This window comes from Petromyzon marinus, unplaced genomic scaffold (assembly GCF_048934315.1).
Source record: "Petromyzon marinus isolate PM22_M1 ecotype Great Lakes invasive population unplaced genomic scaffold, UKy_Petmar_22M1.pri1.0 PM_Scaffold_14, whole genome shotgun sequence".
NCBI lineage: Eukaryota > Metazoa > Chordata > Hyperoartia > Petromyzontiformes > Petromyzontidae > Petromyzon > Petromyzon marinus.
Window position 1 is genome coordinate 1,992,289 of NW_027423102.1, and position 17,088 is coordinate 2,009,376.

The 17,088-nt window shown below is 49.5% G+C and overlaps 1 long non-coding RNA gene across 1 annotated transcript; it reads left to right on the plus strand.

Moving 5' to 3' along the window:
- Positions 1–2,198: 2,198 nt before the first annotated feature.
- On the plus strand, positions 2,199–16,350 carry LOC142922681 (uncharacterized). Its single transcript, XR_012940232.1, has 3 exons — positions 2,199–2,429; positions 3,475–3,869; positions 14,421–16,350. It is a non-coding gene; the product is annotated as an uncharacterized LOC142922681 (long non-coding RNA).
- The last annotated feature ends 738 nt before the right edge of the window (positions 16,351–17,088 follow it).

Consider the following 17,088-nt stretch of genomic DNA (forward strand, 5'->3'; position numbering starts at 1 on the left):
AAGGGTGCCGTGGTGGTGGGATGTTAACTCCTTCACCTGGTATGCAAGAGGTCGTGTGGTCGATCCGGACCCTGACGCCTGTATATTTGGAGTTTGCATGTCTCTCTCTCTCCCGTGGTCGCGTGGATTGTTCTCCAGGTCTTCCAGTTTTCCCCTCCATATTTAGAAACATGCGTTCAGAGCAGGAGTCTCAAACTCAACTTACCTGGGGGCCGCTGGAGGTAGAGTCTGGGTGAGGCTGGGCCGCATCAAGTATTCCAAAAAAAGTGCAACTGATCCAATCTTCTCAATCTTTATTAATAACAGTTCAGAACATGAACGGTTCTTCAGAACATAGGCTTCTCTTACCTACTCCATGCTTCCAGAGACCTGGCAGCGCTTCCTCTTCTTACACAGCTGAGCCACATTTGGCTTGAGGGAGGAAGCAATTGAGACCCTCAGTATGGCTTGAAATGCTCATCAGTAAGTTTGGACCTGTACTTTGACTTATTAAAGTTCATGGTGCAAAAGAGCTTTTCACACAGATATGTGCTCCCAAAAAGGCACATGGTCCGCTTGAACATCCTGGAAAGCTCAGGGAAGGTGGGGGTGATATATTTACATGTTTTTATCCCAATACCTGAGTATTTGGGATCTTATTTAGTATGCCCTTTCTATATATTCTGAGAGGTATTTGAAAACTTGATCATTGTTCATGCTTTTTTTGAGCACTTCGTTTTTCTTATCATTATTAAATTCATCAATCGTGTTCTCTCTTAGGTGTTTATACCTTTCACATTCATAAATAAAGTGATCTAGATTTTCTTCTTTTTGTTCACATCCTACATATCCTTCTGCTCTACCGAATCTCTCTGGATGCCATTGAGCTAACTCTGGTGTCCATGTTACTCCACCTGTCTTAATTCTTAACATCAAGTGCATTGTCTCATGTTTTATATCTTTTAATTTCTTGCTCTTTTTTATTAAATTGTTCTTGGTAAATTATTTTCTTTTGCGATTGCACATATCTGTCCTTTTTCCTTTTCTTTGTTTCTCTTGTAATAATAATCTATAACTTCTTTATATTATTCAGGTTCTAACCAACATTTGGCTTTTGTTCTTGCCACCCATCTCATGCTATTTGCTATCCATGTAATTATTTTCCCTTTCCTATTGCAACACTCTGTTGTCTTTATTAGGTGACTGATTACACTTGTTGAGTCCGCCCACTTCCTAAGTCCTCTGTACCTTGCACTGGGTGACAGGATATATTTTCCTTCCACTTGGTGTCACTCCGGAATCACGTTTCAACCAAGTGACTAACGTTGCTAATTCGCGTTGGCTAACTTGTCAACAAACACCGGAAGCTGTCACGAGCCTGAGCTATGGTAAAAAAATATATTAATAAAAAAAATTGATGCCAAATAGTGGGCCACAAAATATCGTTCCGCGGGCCACAATTGGCCTGCGGGCCGCGAGTTTGAGACCCCTGGTTTAGAGTATTTTACTGCTATAAATTTCCACAAGATGAGCCACTCCGTTAAAACTAACATTTGTGACCAGATCGCTTCTTAAAAAGAGCTATATGGCTCACTTACCTGGTAAAATAAAAAGTTACATTTCAAATAATCACCACGGTAATGTGTTACCCACACGACCTTGAACTTGAGGCATCGCGCAGAACGCGGCATGCAGTGTGGGGTTAGCTGGGTGGTGCAGGGAGCTGCTACTACTTGCAGAGGGGGGCGGGGCAGGGGGGGACTGAGTCCTCTTGCATAATTGACTTGCGGTTTGACCGATGCATAGACGAAAAGATAGCACGTGAATGAATGAGTGTACGGCTGGACTGCAAATGAATGGACAATATTCTTCATCGCCATTTAAAAAAAACTTAACATTGTAATCCATCACCCTGTACATCTGCTGAACCAACGTATCCTACAGCAGCATATGAGTGTGTTTTCATACATTGCCTGAGTGTGTGTTTCTTGCGTATGATCGGTATGTGTTTTACGCATGATCCATATTTTATATCACGCAAGATATTTGCCTGTTTTTCTAATGATCTGCACGTTTTTCACGCATAATCTCTGGGTTTCACAAATGTTCTGTGTGGGTGGCCGGGACCACCCTCAGCTGCCTTTTTCTCCCGAGTTGCGATGTGTACACATCGTACCAGATACTAATTTAAGGCTGAACCGACCTCTCGAGATCCAGGACGTACTGGTGATGGTGGCTGTAAGCGGGAATCGAGCTCGGGTCGCCGGATTCATTGTAGCGCAGCGTGCTAAACCCACACGCTCACAGACAGGACTCCAGCTCATCCACCTCGCGCACCTTTGCCAGGAACTTCCAATTGTGGAGCGACGAGCAAATGAAGCGACCCGACCTCCCCTCGGGATACGATGGCTGGCAGGTGGTTGAAGCTATCCGGCAGGAAGCGAGTGCAGGTAACGCTCACCTGAGCGTTGCGAGGCGTGCCCCGCAGGTGGTATCACGTGGGACGATGGATGTGCGACCACGCTATGGCCCTTTCACGATTCCGCTGCTGTATGGGGACCGCCACAACCTAGCGGATCGTTGCGGTGTATTTGACCATACTTCACCACGCTGGTTGGTTGCAGGTGTGGGGAGCGGCACAGTGCAAGGGTTTATGTTGCTGGACTGCCCCTTTTCTGATCATGTGACCCTTGCCAGATTAATTCTGCAAATGCGCAATCGCCGAGCCATGCGACAGCACCCCCGGTTTGCCACGTGTAGCTCTTGTAGACGATGACAACAAACACGCACCCTGCTCTACGGAGCCTGATAGCAGTCATGATGGTGGTGGTTTGCGTGGTACCTTACCATCAGACAAAAAGACTAAACAATTTTGTATTTTACCCGGTAAAGCTCACTGAGCTACATAGATGTTTCTCTGAAGCGACCTGGCTATCACAAATGATAACTCAACTAAGTGGCTTATCACGCGGAAATGTATTCTAGCCTCGATATTACAGCTGAATACAAATCCTCTGGGGGTACCCACGAGCCCGGGCAGCAAGGGGGCAGTTGGCAGATGGTAAGGGGCCAAGGAGCAAGGGGGAGGATGGAGAAGGGCAGTGGGGAGTGGAGCAGTGGTGTGGCACGTTCGAGTGATGCAAATATTAACTGATTTGTATTGAATACAACTAGAACAATTTACACCGGTGCGTTGATCGATATGATGTTGGTTATAATGTTAACGATAATTATGTTGAGATTAGCATATGCAGGAGATAGTGAATATAATGCTAATGTCTTTACGCATGGTGATGGTAGAGATCTATTAATCTGGTGATGATGTAATGATGATGGCTTGGCAAGTTGAAGATGGTGATGATAGTGCTCCTGCTGGTGGTGGTAATTCAGATGATGATTATGATGCTGCGACTTGCTGTAGCTGCTTATAATAATAATGATGCTGCATTTGCTGCTGACGATGATGATCCCCCCCACCCTCGTCCACCTCCGCAGGTTTAGAGGATCGCCGCATGGTGGTGCAAGCACTGAGCCTGCTGAAGCGCGGGAGTGCGGAGAGGCGACCCCGCGAGATGGAAACAGGAGGGACAGGGTCCTCCTGGGGGGATATCGTGAGCGGCGCAGGGGGTCCTAGCGGGGTCGAGAGGGGAGGAGACACAGCGGATGGACACCTCATTGTTCCCCCCGACGGGGACCCTAATGGGGCCCCAGTGGACGGGGACTCGGGTGGGAGATAACGGCCGAGGTTCGCGTGGCGAGAACAAACGCGCGACCCCGTGTGCGCGTGAGCGTGCGTGGCCACGAGGGCACGTACACGGTACCCAACCTCGGCGGGTTCGAGGAGGAAGAGGCCCTCCTGGAGCTTGGACTGCACGAGGCTTGAGACGGAGGTAGGTGGCTGAGGGGTTGGGTGAGCGACAGGTTGGGTGAGTGAAGGAGGCATTGATTGATTGCGTGGGTAGAGGGTGAGTGGGTAATGTTGAGTGAGCGGGTGTATGTGGTTGAGTTAGTTGGTAGGTGGCCGAGTGGGTGAATGTGGGAGGTTGAGGGGGTGAATGAATGGTTGGATGAGAGAGTGGGTTGGTGAGTAGGTGGGTGAGTGTGGGAGGTCGAGTGGGTGAGTGAGGGGGGTCGAGTGGGTGAGTGAGACGGATGGTGAGTGGGTGGGGGAGTTTGAGTGGGTGAGTGGATGCGTGGGTGATTTGGTAAGTGCATTGTTAATTGTGTAAATGGCTCGGTGAGTCAGTGAGTGCGTGCATTGGTGGGTAAGTGAGAGGATGAGTGGGTTGGGGAGTGCATAAGTGGGTGGGGGAGTGAGTGGGGGAGCGAGTGGGTGGGTTAGTGATTTAATCAATCATCGTGTGATTGAATGGCTGAACAGAGGGGTAGGTGAATGAGTGTTTATGGTTTAGTGAGTGTGTGTGTGGATGAGTTAGTGGGTGGGTGAGTGGATGATTGTGGGAGGTTGAGGGGGTGAGTGGATGTGTAATTTAATGGTTGTATGGGTGGGTGAGCGTGGGAAGTTAAGTGGGTGTGTGAATGAGTGAAGGGGTGGGTGAGTTGAGTGGGTGAATTATTGGGTGGGTGAGTGGGTGTGCGGGTGAGTTAGGGGGTGGGTCAGTATGGGTGGATGGGTGATGGAGTCGGTGATTGAGTTTGTAAATTGAGTGGGTGATTGAGTAGTAGGGTGAGAGTGGGAGGTTGGGTGGGTGGAGGTGAGGGGTTGCATGAGTGAGGGGTTGGGTGAGTTGGTGGGTGGGTGAATGAGTGGATTGATCAGTTAGTGTGTGGTTGAGTGGGTGGTTGGCTGAGTGGGTGAGAAGATGGGTCGTTGAGTGAGTGGATGGGTTATAGATTGAGTGGGTGGTTGTGTGATTGATTGGCTGAGCAAAGGGGTGAATTAGTGAATTTGTGTGGTTGAGTTACTGGTTAGGTGGGTGAGTGCATGAGTGTGGGAGGTTGAGAGTTCGTTGGTGAGTGTTTGAGTTAGATATTGAGTTGGTGGTTATGGGATTGAGTAGGTGAGCGGAGGATTGGGTGAGTTAATAGATGTTTATGTTTGAGTTAGTGGGTGGGTGATTGGATGAGTGGGTGGGTGATTGGATGAGTGGGAGGGTAATTTGATGAGTGGGAGATTTAAATGGTGAGTGAATGGGTGATTGAATGCTTGGATGGGGGGTGAGTGATTGAATTGGTGGGTGCGAGATTGAGTGGGTGGCTGGGTGAGTGGGTGAGATGATGGGTGGGTTAGTGAGATGATGATGGGTGGGTTAGTTGATGTGTGAGTGGGTAGGTTAGAGATTCAGTGGGAGGGAGGGTGGGTGAGTGGTTACGTGGCTCGTGGGTGAGTAGCTCAGTGGCTGGTTGAATTGGTGAGTTAATTTGTGCGTGATTGATTTGGTGAATGGGTGAGTGAGTGGATGGATGAGGGAATGGATGAGTGAGACGGTGAGTGCGTTGGTGAGTGATTGAGTTAGTGAGTACGAGATTGGATGACCGTGGAAGGTTGGGTTGGTGAGTGAGTGGATGGATGTGAGAGGTTGAGTGGGTGAGTTATTGCGGTTAAGTATGGAGGGGGTGGGTAAGTGAAGGGGTGGTTCAGTGAGTGGGTGAGTGAGTGGATGGTTGGTGAGTGAGTGGGGTGAGTGAATGCGTGGGTGAGCAAGTGAATGAGTTGGTGAGTGGTTGTGTGAGTAGTGGGTGAGTGGGTGGTGAGTGAGTGGATATTTGTGGGTGATTTAGTCGGTGGGTGATTTGGTCAGTATGGGAGCTTGAAGCAGTGAATGGTTAGGTGAGTGAGGGGTGGGTGAGTGAGTAGATGAATGAATTAGTTAGTGGGAGCACTAGTGGGTGGGTGAGTGAGTGGGTGAGAAATTGAGTCAGTTGGTGGGTGGGTGGTTCCGTGGGTAGTGCGTCTTGGGTGAGTAGGTCAGTGGCTCGGTGAGTTCCTGAATTAATGGGTGGGTTAGTGAGTTGATGGGTGAGTGAGTGGGAAAGTGCATTGGTAAGTGTGAGGGTGAGTGGGTGGGTGGTTGCATGAGTGTGGTTTAGATATTTTAGTGGGTGGCTTTTTGAGTGGATGAGTTTGAGTGGGTCAGTGGTTGCGTTAGTGGGTGGTTGAGTTAGTGGGTGGGTGAATAATTACGTGGGTAGTGGGTGAGTGTGTGAAGAGGTGAGTGGCTGAGGGAGTAGGTGTGTGGGTGGGTTAGAAATTGAATGGGTGGCAGAGTGAGTGAGTCCTGGGTGAGTTAATGAGTTGGTGGGTCGGTCAGTGGGTGAGTGTCTGGATGGATGATTGAGTAAGTCGGTGAGTGAGGGGTTGGGTGAGTGATGGGTTGGGTATGTGTGTTTTTGGTTCGCGAGTTTGTGGGTGAGTGAGTGGGTCAGTTCGTGGTTGGGTGAGTGAGTTCGTTGGTGAGTGTTTGAGTTAGTATGTTGGTGGGTGAGTGTGTAGTTTAGTGAGTGAGTGATTTAGAGATTAAGTGGGTCATAGGGTGAGTGGGTGGGTGAGCAAGTGGTTAACTAAGTGAGTGGTTGGGTGGGTCGGTGAGTTGTTGACTGAATGGGGTCAGAAAGTAGGTGAGTGAGTGAATGGGTGAGTGACTGCTGGGTGGGTAAGTTAATGTGGGAGGTTGAGTGGGTAAGTGAGCTTGTGAGTGATTGGGTGAGTCAAAGAGTGGGGCGCTACGGTGGTGAAATGTTCACTACCTCGCCTAGTATACATGAGGTTGTGGATTCGATTGCGATCCTGCCGCCTGTATATTTGGAGTTTGCATGTTCTCCCCCTGGTCATGTGGATTTTGCTCCGGGTCCTTTCCGCTGCATTTAGAATCAACATGCCTTTTGAGGATTTGGCTGCAATAAATGTATGTGATAAGCCACTTAGTTTATCTATCATTTGTAGCCAGGCCGATTCTGAAAAGGGTCTATATAGCTCAATGAGCCGTACCTGGTGAAATAAAAAGTAGTTTAGTTTAGGGGGTGGGTGGCTGGTTGGGTCGGTAGGTCGGTTAGAGGTTGAGTGGGCGGCAGGGTGAGTGGGTGGCAGGGTGAGTGGGTGAGTAGGTAAGTAGCTGCGTGAGCGGGTGGACTGGTGAGTGTGCGAGTTAGAGATTGAGTGGGTGGATGGGTGGGTGTGTAAGTGGATGTGTCGGTAAGTGGTTGAGTTGGTGGCAACGTGCGGGTTTTTGAGTGGGTGGGTGTTTCTGAGTGGGTAGGTGGCTGAATGGGTGGGTGAGTGGGTGACTGAGTCAAGAAAGTGGAGCGCCATGGTGGTGACATATTAACTACCTCGCCTTTTGTACAGGAGGTTGTGGGTTCGATCTCGATTATGACGCCTGTATATTTGGAGTGTGCATGTTCTTGTGGTTGCATGGATTTTTCTCCGAGTCCTCCGGGTTTTCTCTCCATATTTAGAAACATGCATTTCGAGGTTTTGGCTGTTCTGGAACTCACCCACTCAACTACTAAAGCCACCCACCAACCCACTCACAAACCCGCTCACCCTACCATGCACTCAATTTTTAATCAACGCACTCATGCACACACCCACTCACTCGCTCAACCACTCATCCACGCACCCACCTACACACGCACTCACTGACTTATTTGAGCAGTCATTTGTGGCCGCGTCGCTTATGAAAAAAATCTATATAGCTCCGTGGGCCTTTCCTGGTAAAATTAAAATAGTTAAATTATAGTTTACAGTTGGGTGAGTGGGCGGTGAGTGCGTTGGTCGGTGAGTGAATGGGTGGTTAAGTAAGTAGGTGAGGGGCTGGGTGAGTTGTTGGGAGATTGAGTGAGTCACAGTGTGAGTGGGTGGGTTGGATCGTGAGTTGGTCACTGAGTGAGTGGGTGGGGTGAGTGGGTGGGTAGGTTGGGTGGGTGGGTGGGTGAGTGAGTTAGTGAGTGCATGTGTAGGTTGGTGCGTGGATGAGTGGTTGAGTGAGTGAGTGGGTGTGTGCGTGAGTGCGTTGATTAGAAATTGAGTGCATGGCAGGGTGAGTGGGTTTGTGAGTGGGTTGGTGGGTGGCTTTAGTAGTTGAGTGGGTGAGTTCGAGAATTGTACGCCACTGTGGCGAGATGTTAGCTACGTCGCCTGGTATTTTGGAGTTCGTAGGTTCCATCCCAACCCTGATGCTTGTATATTTGGGGTTTGCATGTGCTCTATGGTCACGTGGATTTCGACTCCACATTTAGAAACATTCATTTATCGGATTTGGCTGCTATACATTACTGTGTGATAGGCCACTTAGTGAAGCTCTCATTTGTGGCCAGGTTACTTTGGAAAAATATTTTATATAGCTCTGTGGGTCTTACCTGGTAACTTAAAAAATAGTTGAATTTAGTCAGTTTGGATTAGTGAGTAGGTGGAATGTTGAGTGCGTGGGTTAGAGATTGATTTTGTGGCAGGGTGAGTGGCTGGGTGAGTTTGTGATTGGTTGGGTGGGTGAGTGTGTGAGTTAGACATTGAGTTGGTGGATGGGTGGGTGTGTGAGGGAGTGAATAGGTGACCTGGTGGGTGAGTGGATTGTTGAGTGAGTGGGTTGTTGAGTTAGGGAGTGGGTGGGCTGGTAAGTGGGTTGGTGAATTAGTTTGTGGGTGTGTGGGTGAGTCAGTCAGTTAGAGATTGATTTGGTTAGTGTGTTGAGTTCCCGACGACGACTCGGAGACGGCTTGAGGGTAAGGGCTTTCGCCAAAGGTTTATTAAGTATATTACAATAACACAAAGGGTGTGACAACTTCCCAGGGGTTAGGGGTCCTACACTAAGTCCTGGTCCAGCCCGGCTAGCTCCGGTCTCTCTCCCTCGAGTCGGATGGGGGAACTTGCCAACCCCACCGACCGGGAAGAGCAGCACCTCCTACGGCTACCACCGGCTTCACTCCTGACTCTTCGTCGATCCCTCTCTACCCCTGGTTCCCTCTCCACCCTTCTCACTCTACCCGTTCCCACAGTGATCCCGCTTTCGTCACGGGGTCCCCCTTAAATACTAGAGGAGACATGACGTCATCGAGCCGCCCAGCGCGCATGATGCCACGTTCCGTGACGTCATCGCACTAGACGGCACACATGACGTCACGTCCCCATTTTACTCTACAAGTGGTTTGTGTGTGGGTGGGTGGGTGTTTGAGTGGGTGGTTGAGTTAAAGAGTGGAATGTCAAGGTGGCAAAATTTTATGAACCTCGCCTGTATATCTAGAGTTTGCACGTTCTCCCCCGTGGTTGCATGGAATTTTCTCTGGGTACTCCAGGTTGCCCCTCCACATTTAGAAACATGCATTTATAGACTTTGACTGCTATAACGTTCTATGTGAAAAGCCATTCCATTGAGCAATCATTTGTACTCTGCTTGTTTCTGAAAAAGATGTATATAGCATGGGCCTTACCTAGTAAAGTAAAAAAAAAGCTACATTTTTATTTGGTGTGTAGATGGGCGGTTTTGTGGGTGGGTGCGTGGATGAGTGGGTGCGACGTTCGATGGGTAGTAGGTGAGAGGCTTGGTGAGTGAGTGTGGATTAGAGATTGAGTGCGTGGCTTGGCGAGTGCGTGGCTGGGTGAGTGAGTGTGTGCAAGGCTCGGTGGTTGAATTAATGGATGGTTGAGTTAGTGGGTCGGTGTTTGAGTGTGTGGTTTCGTGGGTGGGAGAGTCAGAGAATGGAGTGTCATGGTGGCAAGATGTTAACTACCTCGCCGGGTATACAGGATGTTGTGGGTTCGATTCCACATTTAGAAACATGCATTTAGAGGAGTTGGCTGCTATAAATGTATACGTGATAAGCCACTCTGTTGAGCTATCATTTGTGGCGAAGTTGCTTCTGAAAACAATCCATATATCTCAGTGGGCCTTGCCTGGTAAAACAAACATAATTTATATTTAGGCCGTGTTGGTGAGTGGTCGGGTTGGTGAATTAGTGGGTGAGTTAGTGGGTTAGTGGGTGGGTTAATAATTGGATGGGTGAGTTCATGAGTGGGTGGGTGAGGGTAGGTCAGTGGGTGTGTTAGTGGGTACGGGTTTGAGAGGGTGGCTGGGTGAAAATGTGTGTGGGTGAGTGATTGGGTGGGTGGGTGGTTTGGTGCATGGGTGGTTTGGTGCGTGGGTGAGTGAGCAGGTGGGTGGGTGAGTGAATGGATGTTTGTGTTTGAGTTAGTGGGTGGGTGATTGGATGAGTGGGAGGTTGAAAAGGTGAGTGGATGGGTGATTTAATGCTTGGGTGGGTGAGTGGTTACGTGGGTAGTGGGTCGTGGCTGGCTGAGTTGGTGTGTGAGTGTTGGTGAGTGAGTTAGTGAATGGGAATGTGGGTGAGTGATTAGAGTTAATGGGTACAAGATTGAGTGAATAAGAAGATGGGTGAGTTGGTGAGTGTTTGGGTTAGAGATTGAGTTGGTGGTTATGTGATTGAGTAGGTGAGTGGAGGGATGGGTGAGTGAATGGGTGTTTGAGTTAGTGGGTGGGTGATTGGATGACTGTGCGAGGTTGAAGGGATGAGTCGATGGGTGATTCAATGGTTGGATGAGAGGGTGGGTTGGTTAGTGGGTGGGTGAATGTGGGAGGTTCAGTGAGTGAGTTTATGCGCGAGTGGTTGCTGAGTGGGTTGGCGGGTAGGTGAGTGGGTTTGCTGGTAGGTGAGTGGGTTGGCTGGTAGGTGAGTGGTTTGGCTGGTAGGTGAGTGGGTTGGCAGGTAGATGAGTGGGTTGCCGGGTAGGTGAGTGGGTTGGCGGATAGGTGAGTGGGTTGACGGATAAGTGAGTGGGTTGGCGGGTAGATGAGTGGGTTGGCGGGTAGGTGAGTGGGTTGGCGAATAGGTGAGTGGGTTGGTGGGTGGGCGAGTGAGTGAGTGGGTGTAGTGGAGTTGTAGCCTCAGTAGTGGGTGAGTGACTGGGTGAGTATGTGGGTGGATGAGTTCGTGGCAGGAGAGTTAGTGGATGCGATAGTGAGTTAGTGCATGAGTGGGTGAGGGGATGGGTGAGTTAGTGGTTGGATGATACGGTGAGTTTGTGAGTGCGTGGGTAGGTATTTGAGTGAGTGGATTGTTGAGTGAGTGGATGGGATGTTGAGTGAGTGAGTGGGTGGTTGGGTTGGTTCGTGACTTTGTGGGTGGGTGAGAAGGTGAGTTCGTGGGTGAGAGAGTGAACGAATGCCTGTTAATACGTGGGTGGATGAGTAGGTGGGTGTGGGGGTTGGTGAGTGAGTGGGTGGGTTAGAGATTGAGTGGGTGGTTGTGTGACGGAGTGGGTGGTTGTGTGATTGAGTGGGTGAGTGGACGGGTGAGTGTGTGGATATTTGTGGTTGATTAAGTCGGTGGCTAATGCGAGCAGTGTGGGAGCTTGAAGGGAGTGAGTGGTTAGGTGAGTGAGGGGTGGGTGAATGAGTTAGTAGGAGCGCTAGTGGGTGGGTGAGTCATTAAGTGAGTGAGTTGTGTGGCTGAGTGAGTGACTGGATGGGTGGATGACTGGGTGAGTGAGTGGGAGAGTGATTGAGTAAGTGAGTCAAGCGGGTGGGTGGGTGAGAAATTGAGTCAGTTGGTGGGAGAATGGGTGAGTAGTTACGTGTGTAGTGCGTCGTGGGTGAGTAGGTCAGTGCCTGGGTGAGTTTCTGAATAATGGGTGGGTTCATGAGTTGATGGGTTGGGTCAGTGATGTGGTGCGTGGGTGATTGAGTGGATGGATGAGTGAGTGAGTGGGTGAGTGCATTGGTAAGTGTGAGGGTGTTTGAGTTAGTGGGTGGGTGATTGGATGAGTGTGCAATGTTGAAGGAGTGAGTGGGGATGGGTAATTGAATAGCTGGATGAGAGGGTGGGTTGGTGAGTGGGTGGGTGAATGTGGGGGGTTGAGTGGGTGAGTGTGTGGATGAGTGAGGGTTTGGGTGAGTGAGGGGTTTGGTGAGTGAAGGGGTCGGTCAGTTCGTGGGTTAGTGAATGGATGGAATGGCTGGGTGAGTGAATGGGTGGTTGACCGAGTGAGTGAGTGGATGGGTGGATGAGTGAGTGGGTGGGCAAGCGGGTGAGTTGTTGCATGGGTAATGGGTGAGTGGGTGGTGAGTAGGTGTATGTGGTTGACTTAGTGGGAGGGTGGGTGAGTGGATGAGTGTGGGAGGTTGAGGGTGTGAGTGAATGGGTGAGTCAGTGGCTGAATGAGAGGATGGATGGATTGTTGAATGAGTGTGTGAGTGTGGTATGTTGAGTGGATGAGTTAATGTGTTGGTGTGTAACTGAATGAGTGGGTGGGTGAGTGAGTGGGTGGGTGAGTGAGTCTGTGCATAAGTGTGTGGGTGGGTGAGTGGGTGGGTGGGTGAGTGAGCTCGTGGGTACAAGATTGAGTGGGTTGCTTGATGAGTGCGTCAGGATGGGTGAGTTTGTGGGTGGGCGGGCAGGTTAGAGATTGAGTAAGTGGGTAAGCTAGTGGGTGGGTTAGAGATTGAGTGGGTGAGCGGAGGGGTGAGTGAATGAGTGAGTGATTTGTGGGTGTGGTTGGATGACAGGATGGGTTTGTGATTGGGCGGGTGCAATGGCAGAGCCAGGATTTTCAGGTAGGGGGGAAACCCCTCCAGCAATGAAAAATCATAGGAGTTGTTAGTAAGTAAGAACTTGTCCCTTGCTTTTTATTCGACGCGTGTCCAGCGATGGCGCAGCCATCGATCGAGGGTCGGATTCGAACGTGTTGTGTGATCGGCATCGCGCTCACTAAAGGTGAATGCCTTGAGGGAAGTTGTGTACTATGCGCAACTTCGCACAATTCTGTGAGTCACTTATAACTGCTTTGCCGTTACTTATTGCCAATTATGGACTCAGACTATTATCCTATCATCTCATAGAGTTCCTGGCACGTAATAATATGCTACACAGTGGCAGTAGGGGTCGCAAAATGCCGATTTATTACTAATAAACCCCAATGATCCGATCGAAATTAGGGATTTTGGTCGGATCATTGGGGGGGCCACGTGCCATCACACCCCCCCCCCCTCCCCCCCCACTGGCAGAATGGATGGGTGGGTGAGTGTGGGAGGTTGAGTCGGTGAGTTTATGCGTGAGTGTGGCTGAATGAGTGGGTGGGTATGTGAGTGAGTAGTTGGGTGGGTTATTGGGTGGGTGAATTGGTTGGTGGGTGTGTGAGTGGGTTTGTGGATGGGTTAGTGGGTTGGCGGGAAGGGGAGTGGGTTGGCGGGTGGGTGAGGGGGTTGGCGGGTGGGTTAGTGGGTTGGCAGGGAGTGGGTTGGGGGGTAGGTGAGTGGGTTGGGGGGTAGGTGAGCAGGTTGGCGGGTAGGTGAGTGGGTTGGCGGGTAGGTGAGTGGGTTGGGGGGTAGGTGAGTGGGTTTGTGGGTGGGTCAGGAGTGACTAGGTGGGTGGGGGAGTAGTGGAGTGGTAGCCTGGGTAATGGGTGAGTGGGTGGGTTGTTCACTGGGTGACTACGTGCGTGGGTTCGTTAGTGACAGGCGACTTAGTGGATGCGATAGTGAAGATGCAATAGTGAGACAGAGTGGATGGGTTGTTGATTGAGTGGGGTGAATGAATGAGTGAGTGGGTGAGTTAGTGAGTGGATTGGTGAGTGGGTGGGTGAGTGCACGAGTGAGTGGATGGGTTAGAGATTGAGTGAGTGGTTGAGTGGATTGGTGATTCAGTGGGTGAGTTAGTGGGTGTTTGAGTTAATTTGTCTGTTAGTCTGTGGGTGATGGAGTCGGTGACTGGGTGAGTCTGTGCTGGTGGCTCGGTGGATGGTTGAGTTCATGGGTGGGTTTTTGAGTGAGTGGATGGGTTGTTGAGTGAGTTGATGGGTGAGTGAGTGGGTGAAACGGTGCGTGGGTAGGTTAGTGAGTGAGTGGATGGGTGGGTGATTGATTGGGTGAGTGTGTTGGCAAGTGAGAGGGTGAGTGGGTGAGTGAGTGGGTGGTTAATCGGTTGGTGGGTGCGTGAAGGAGTGGTTGGGATGAGTTAGTTATTGAGTGGATACGTCAGTGAGTGAATGGGTGGGTGAGTGAGTGAGAGGTTGCGTTGGTAGTAGGTGAGTGGGTGGTGAGTGGGTTGGTTCTTGAGTGAGTAGGTGGTTTGTTAAGTGAATGAGTGGGTGGTTGGGTTGGTTAGTGAGTTTGTGGGTGAGTTGGTGGGTGGGTGAGTTAGTGGTTGAGTTAGTGAATGAATGCCTGTGTTAATAAGTGGGTGAGTGGGTGTGGGGTTGGTGGATGAGTGGGTTGGTGAGTGAGTTAGTGAGTGGATGGGTGGATGAGTGAGTGGGTGATTGAGTGGATGGGTGGATGACTGGGTAAATGATTGGGTAAGTTATGAGGGTGAGTAAGTGAGTTACAGGGTGAGTGGGTCGGTGGGTGATTGGGTGGGTGGGTGAGTGGGTGTGATCATCGCCATGCTCTCCATGGAGCTCTCTGTAGTGAGGGGCAGCTCACAGGGACGGCTGTTGCAGGGATTCACAACAGCTGCTTCTCCTCCTCCAGTTCTGAACCAGCTGACCAGGGTTGCCAGACGAGGCCAAGCAGCTCCTCGAGTTGTTCCACAGCTTCCTTCATGCCTGCCGTGCCACGTGCAGCTTCTGCATGAGGCTACTCTTCCTCCTCAACCGTGACAAGCTGTGGACATACTGACCCATTAGACACTACACACAACTCAGTACTTGGCAGACAAATGCCAATTGCACACCAGGTGCTGAGTCACCTTGTGCCCACAGGGACATCTGTCTTTGGGGGTGCCCTTTCACACGTGTTGAGATGAGATGTGATGTAAAGCGCTCTGAGATGCCCCGGTGTACAGAAAGGTGCTAAATCATTCTCATCGTTATCACTGTGTCCAGCAATAATGAAATTGTCTATAGATAGATAATCTGTATTTGTAAACGGGGACCATGACGGCTTAACGTGATGGTTAGACCAGCTCATCATTATCATAATACACTGAATCGTGTGTGCATGAATCTATTATTTACGTTAAACGCAAATTATATACGTGTGTGTGTGTGCGATGCGCGAGTGCTGTGCACTCACCTCCACCTCGCTCTGCAGACGCTGCTGCTCCGAGTGTTCACTCTGCTCGTTATCGCGGTAGGGCGCCAGCTCAGCGTGCAGCTCTGCCACTACACGTTGATACCACTGAATCTCTGCCTGCAGAGATTCCAGTTGCCAATTCCTGTCAATGAACTGCGTGGGCCACGGGCAAATGGCGGCAGAGGGACACAGGAAAGCATTTTAACGACTGCGTGAGGTTATTGCAGAACATACAGGTATAATGACACACACAACCAGGATCTTCATTTATAATTGAGTAATGTAATGAGCTACGAAGCTCTTTTACACAGATGTCCATACACCACCTTTGACCAAATAAACCGAAATGCATCCAATCATCTCAGATCTTGGAAGAAAAGCATGGTTGAACCTCAAGTGCTTGGATGGGCAACCACCATCAATACAAACCAAGATAACACCTATAAAAGCATGATGAAGACCGCTTGTGTTGCAATCGAAACGTCGTGGGTTTTTTTTTATATTATTAAAAAAAGTACGTGACTTTACCGAAAGAATCAAGAATATGAATTCCTGCAGTCACGAAAGTTTTATGTTAAACATTTTTTAGGAATTAATTAACCCAAAATCTGGATTAAAATAATAGATTAAGATCGCTTCCCAACCAAAAAGAGGGAGGGGATGTAGATGCATGTAGCAGAGGGGAGCAGATGGTCTAGTAGTCGTAGGTACTTCTACTAGAGGTGGGATGGTGGATCGTAACGTGGTACAGTCCTTAAACAGAGAATGCTCAGTAACCTAGTGCGCATCCATTCTGTACAACCTTCAGTGTGAAAAATAAGTGTATACATACAGTCCTCGACTTAGGAACACCATACTTACGGAGACCCGACTTACGGATACCCGACTTCCGAATCTGTTTCTATGAACTGTATTAATTTTTGGTTACCATTGACTTTAAAACGCGAACTTGCACTTCCAAACTGAACCACAGAACTATTTTGTTCAGTGCTGCGATCCTCCACGAGATGTCATGAGTCAGCCTCGTGCACGCGCACATGTGCGTATATGTGAAAGTGATTGTGTGGGGAGCGATAGTGTTGCAGTTCACGCGCTGCGCTACAAACCCACCGACCCAAGTTCAATTCCAAGTCACGGCCAACACCAGTGACGATTATCTGAACCATTCCTGGGCCTCCCGTAGGTCAACTCGGCCTCAAATGAGCACCTAGCGCGCTGTATAAACATCACCACTCGGGACACAAATGCAGCTGGGTGTGGTGCTGGCACACAACCCCTCGCATGCCGTGCTGGCTTTCATAGGCTATCGCTAACAGCACGTGCCCCAACAGCCTATTAAGCTACAAGTGTAGCGGTGAGCACGCTTGTGATTTGAAAGCGGTGAGTGAAAATGAAACAAATATTTTTACTACATTTTATGTATTACTTACGATACACTATAATTTTAGTGTTAATGCAAATGTACATGATTTCTTATTTACGAGTTTAACAATGCTTGACTCTTTTGTTGAACCTTAACACATTTGATAACACTGACAATATGGGAATTTAAATATCGCACAATATTGTATTCCGAATTACGAACCGTTCCGACTTATGAATGGGCCTCAGGAACTAAATGCGTTCGTAAGTCGAGGACTGCCATATTATTGATATATTTGTCTATTATACTGTGTGTATTATTAGTTGTTTATCATGTAAAATTAGTTTACACTTGAAAAATATTCACCATAAATCCGGTATGTGGGGAAAAAATATTGATAGAGTATGTGTAGTGGCATAGCGCTGGCTGCTGGTAAAAAAGGGTAACTGCGGTGTATGGTAGTACCCACGTCAGCAGGCCACGATAGACACGAGAGGGGGACATCTAGGGGAAAGGTCACAGAGGGGGGGCCATCGGGAACCCGCTAGTAGGTTCCAGAGAAGGGGCGTGGCCGTGGCGGAGCGAGGCTACGCTGAGAGTATAAGAAGGGCCCCTGTGAGGGACCTTGTGGCTGTTGCTGGAAGTGGGATCCTCGTCGTGCATGGCGCCAGCTCAGCGTGCAGCTCTGCCACCACACGCTGGTAACCCAAAATCCCCACCTGCAGGGATCCCAGATGCTCATTCTTTTCGATGAGCTGCATG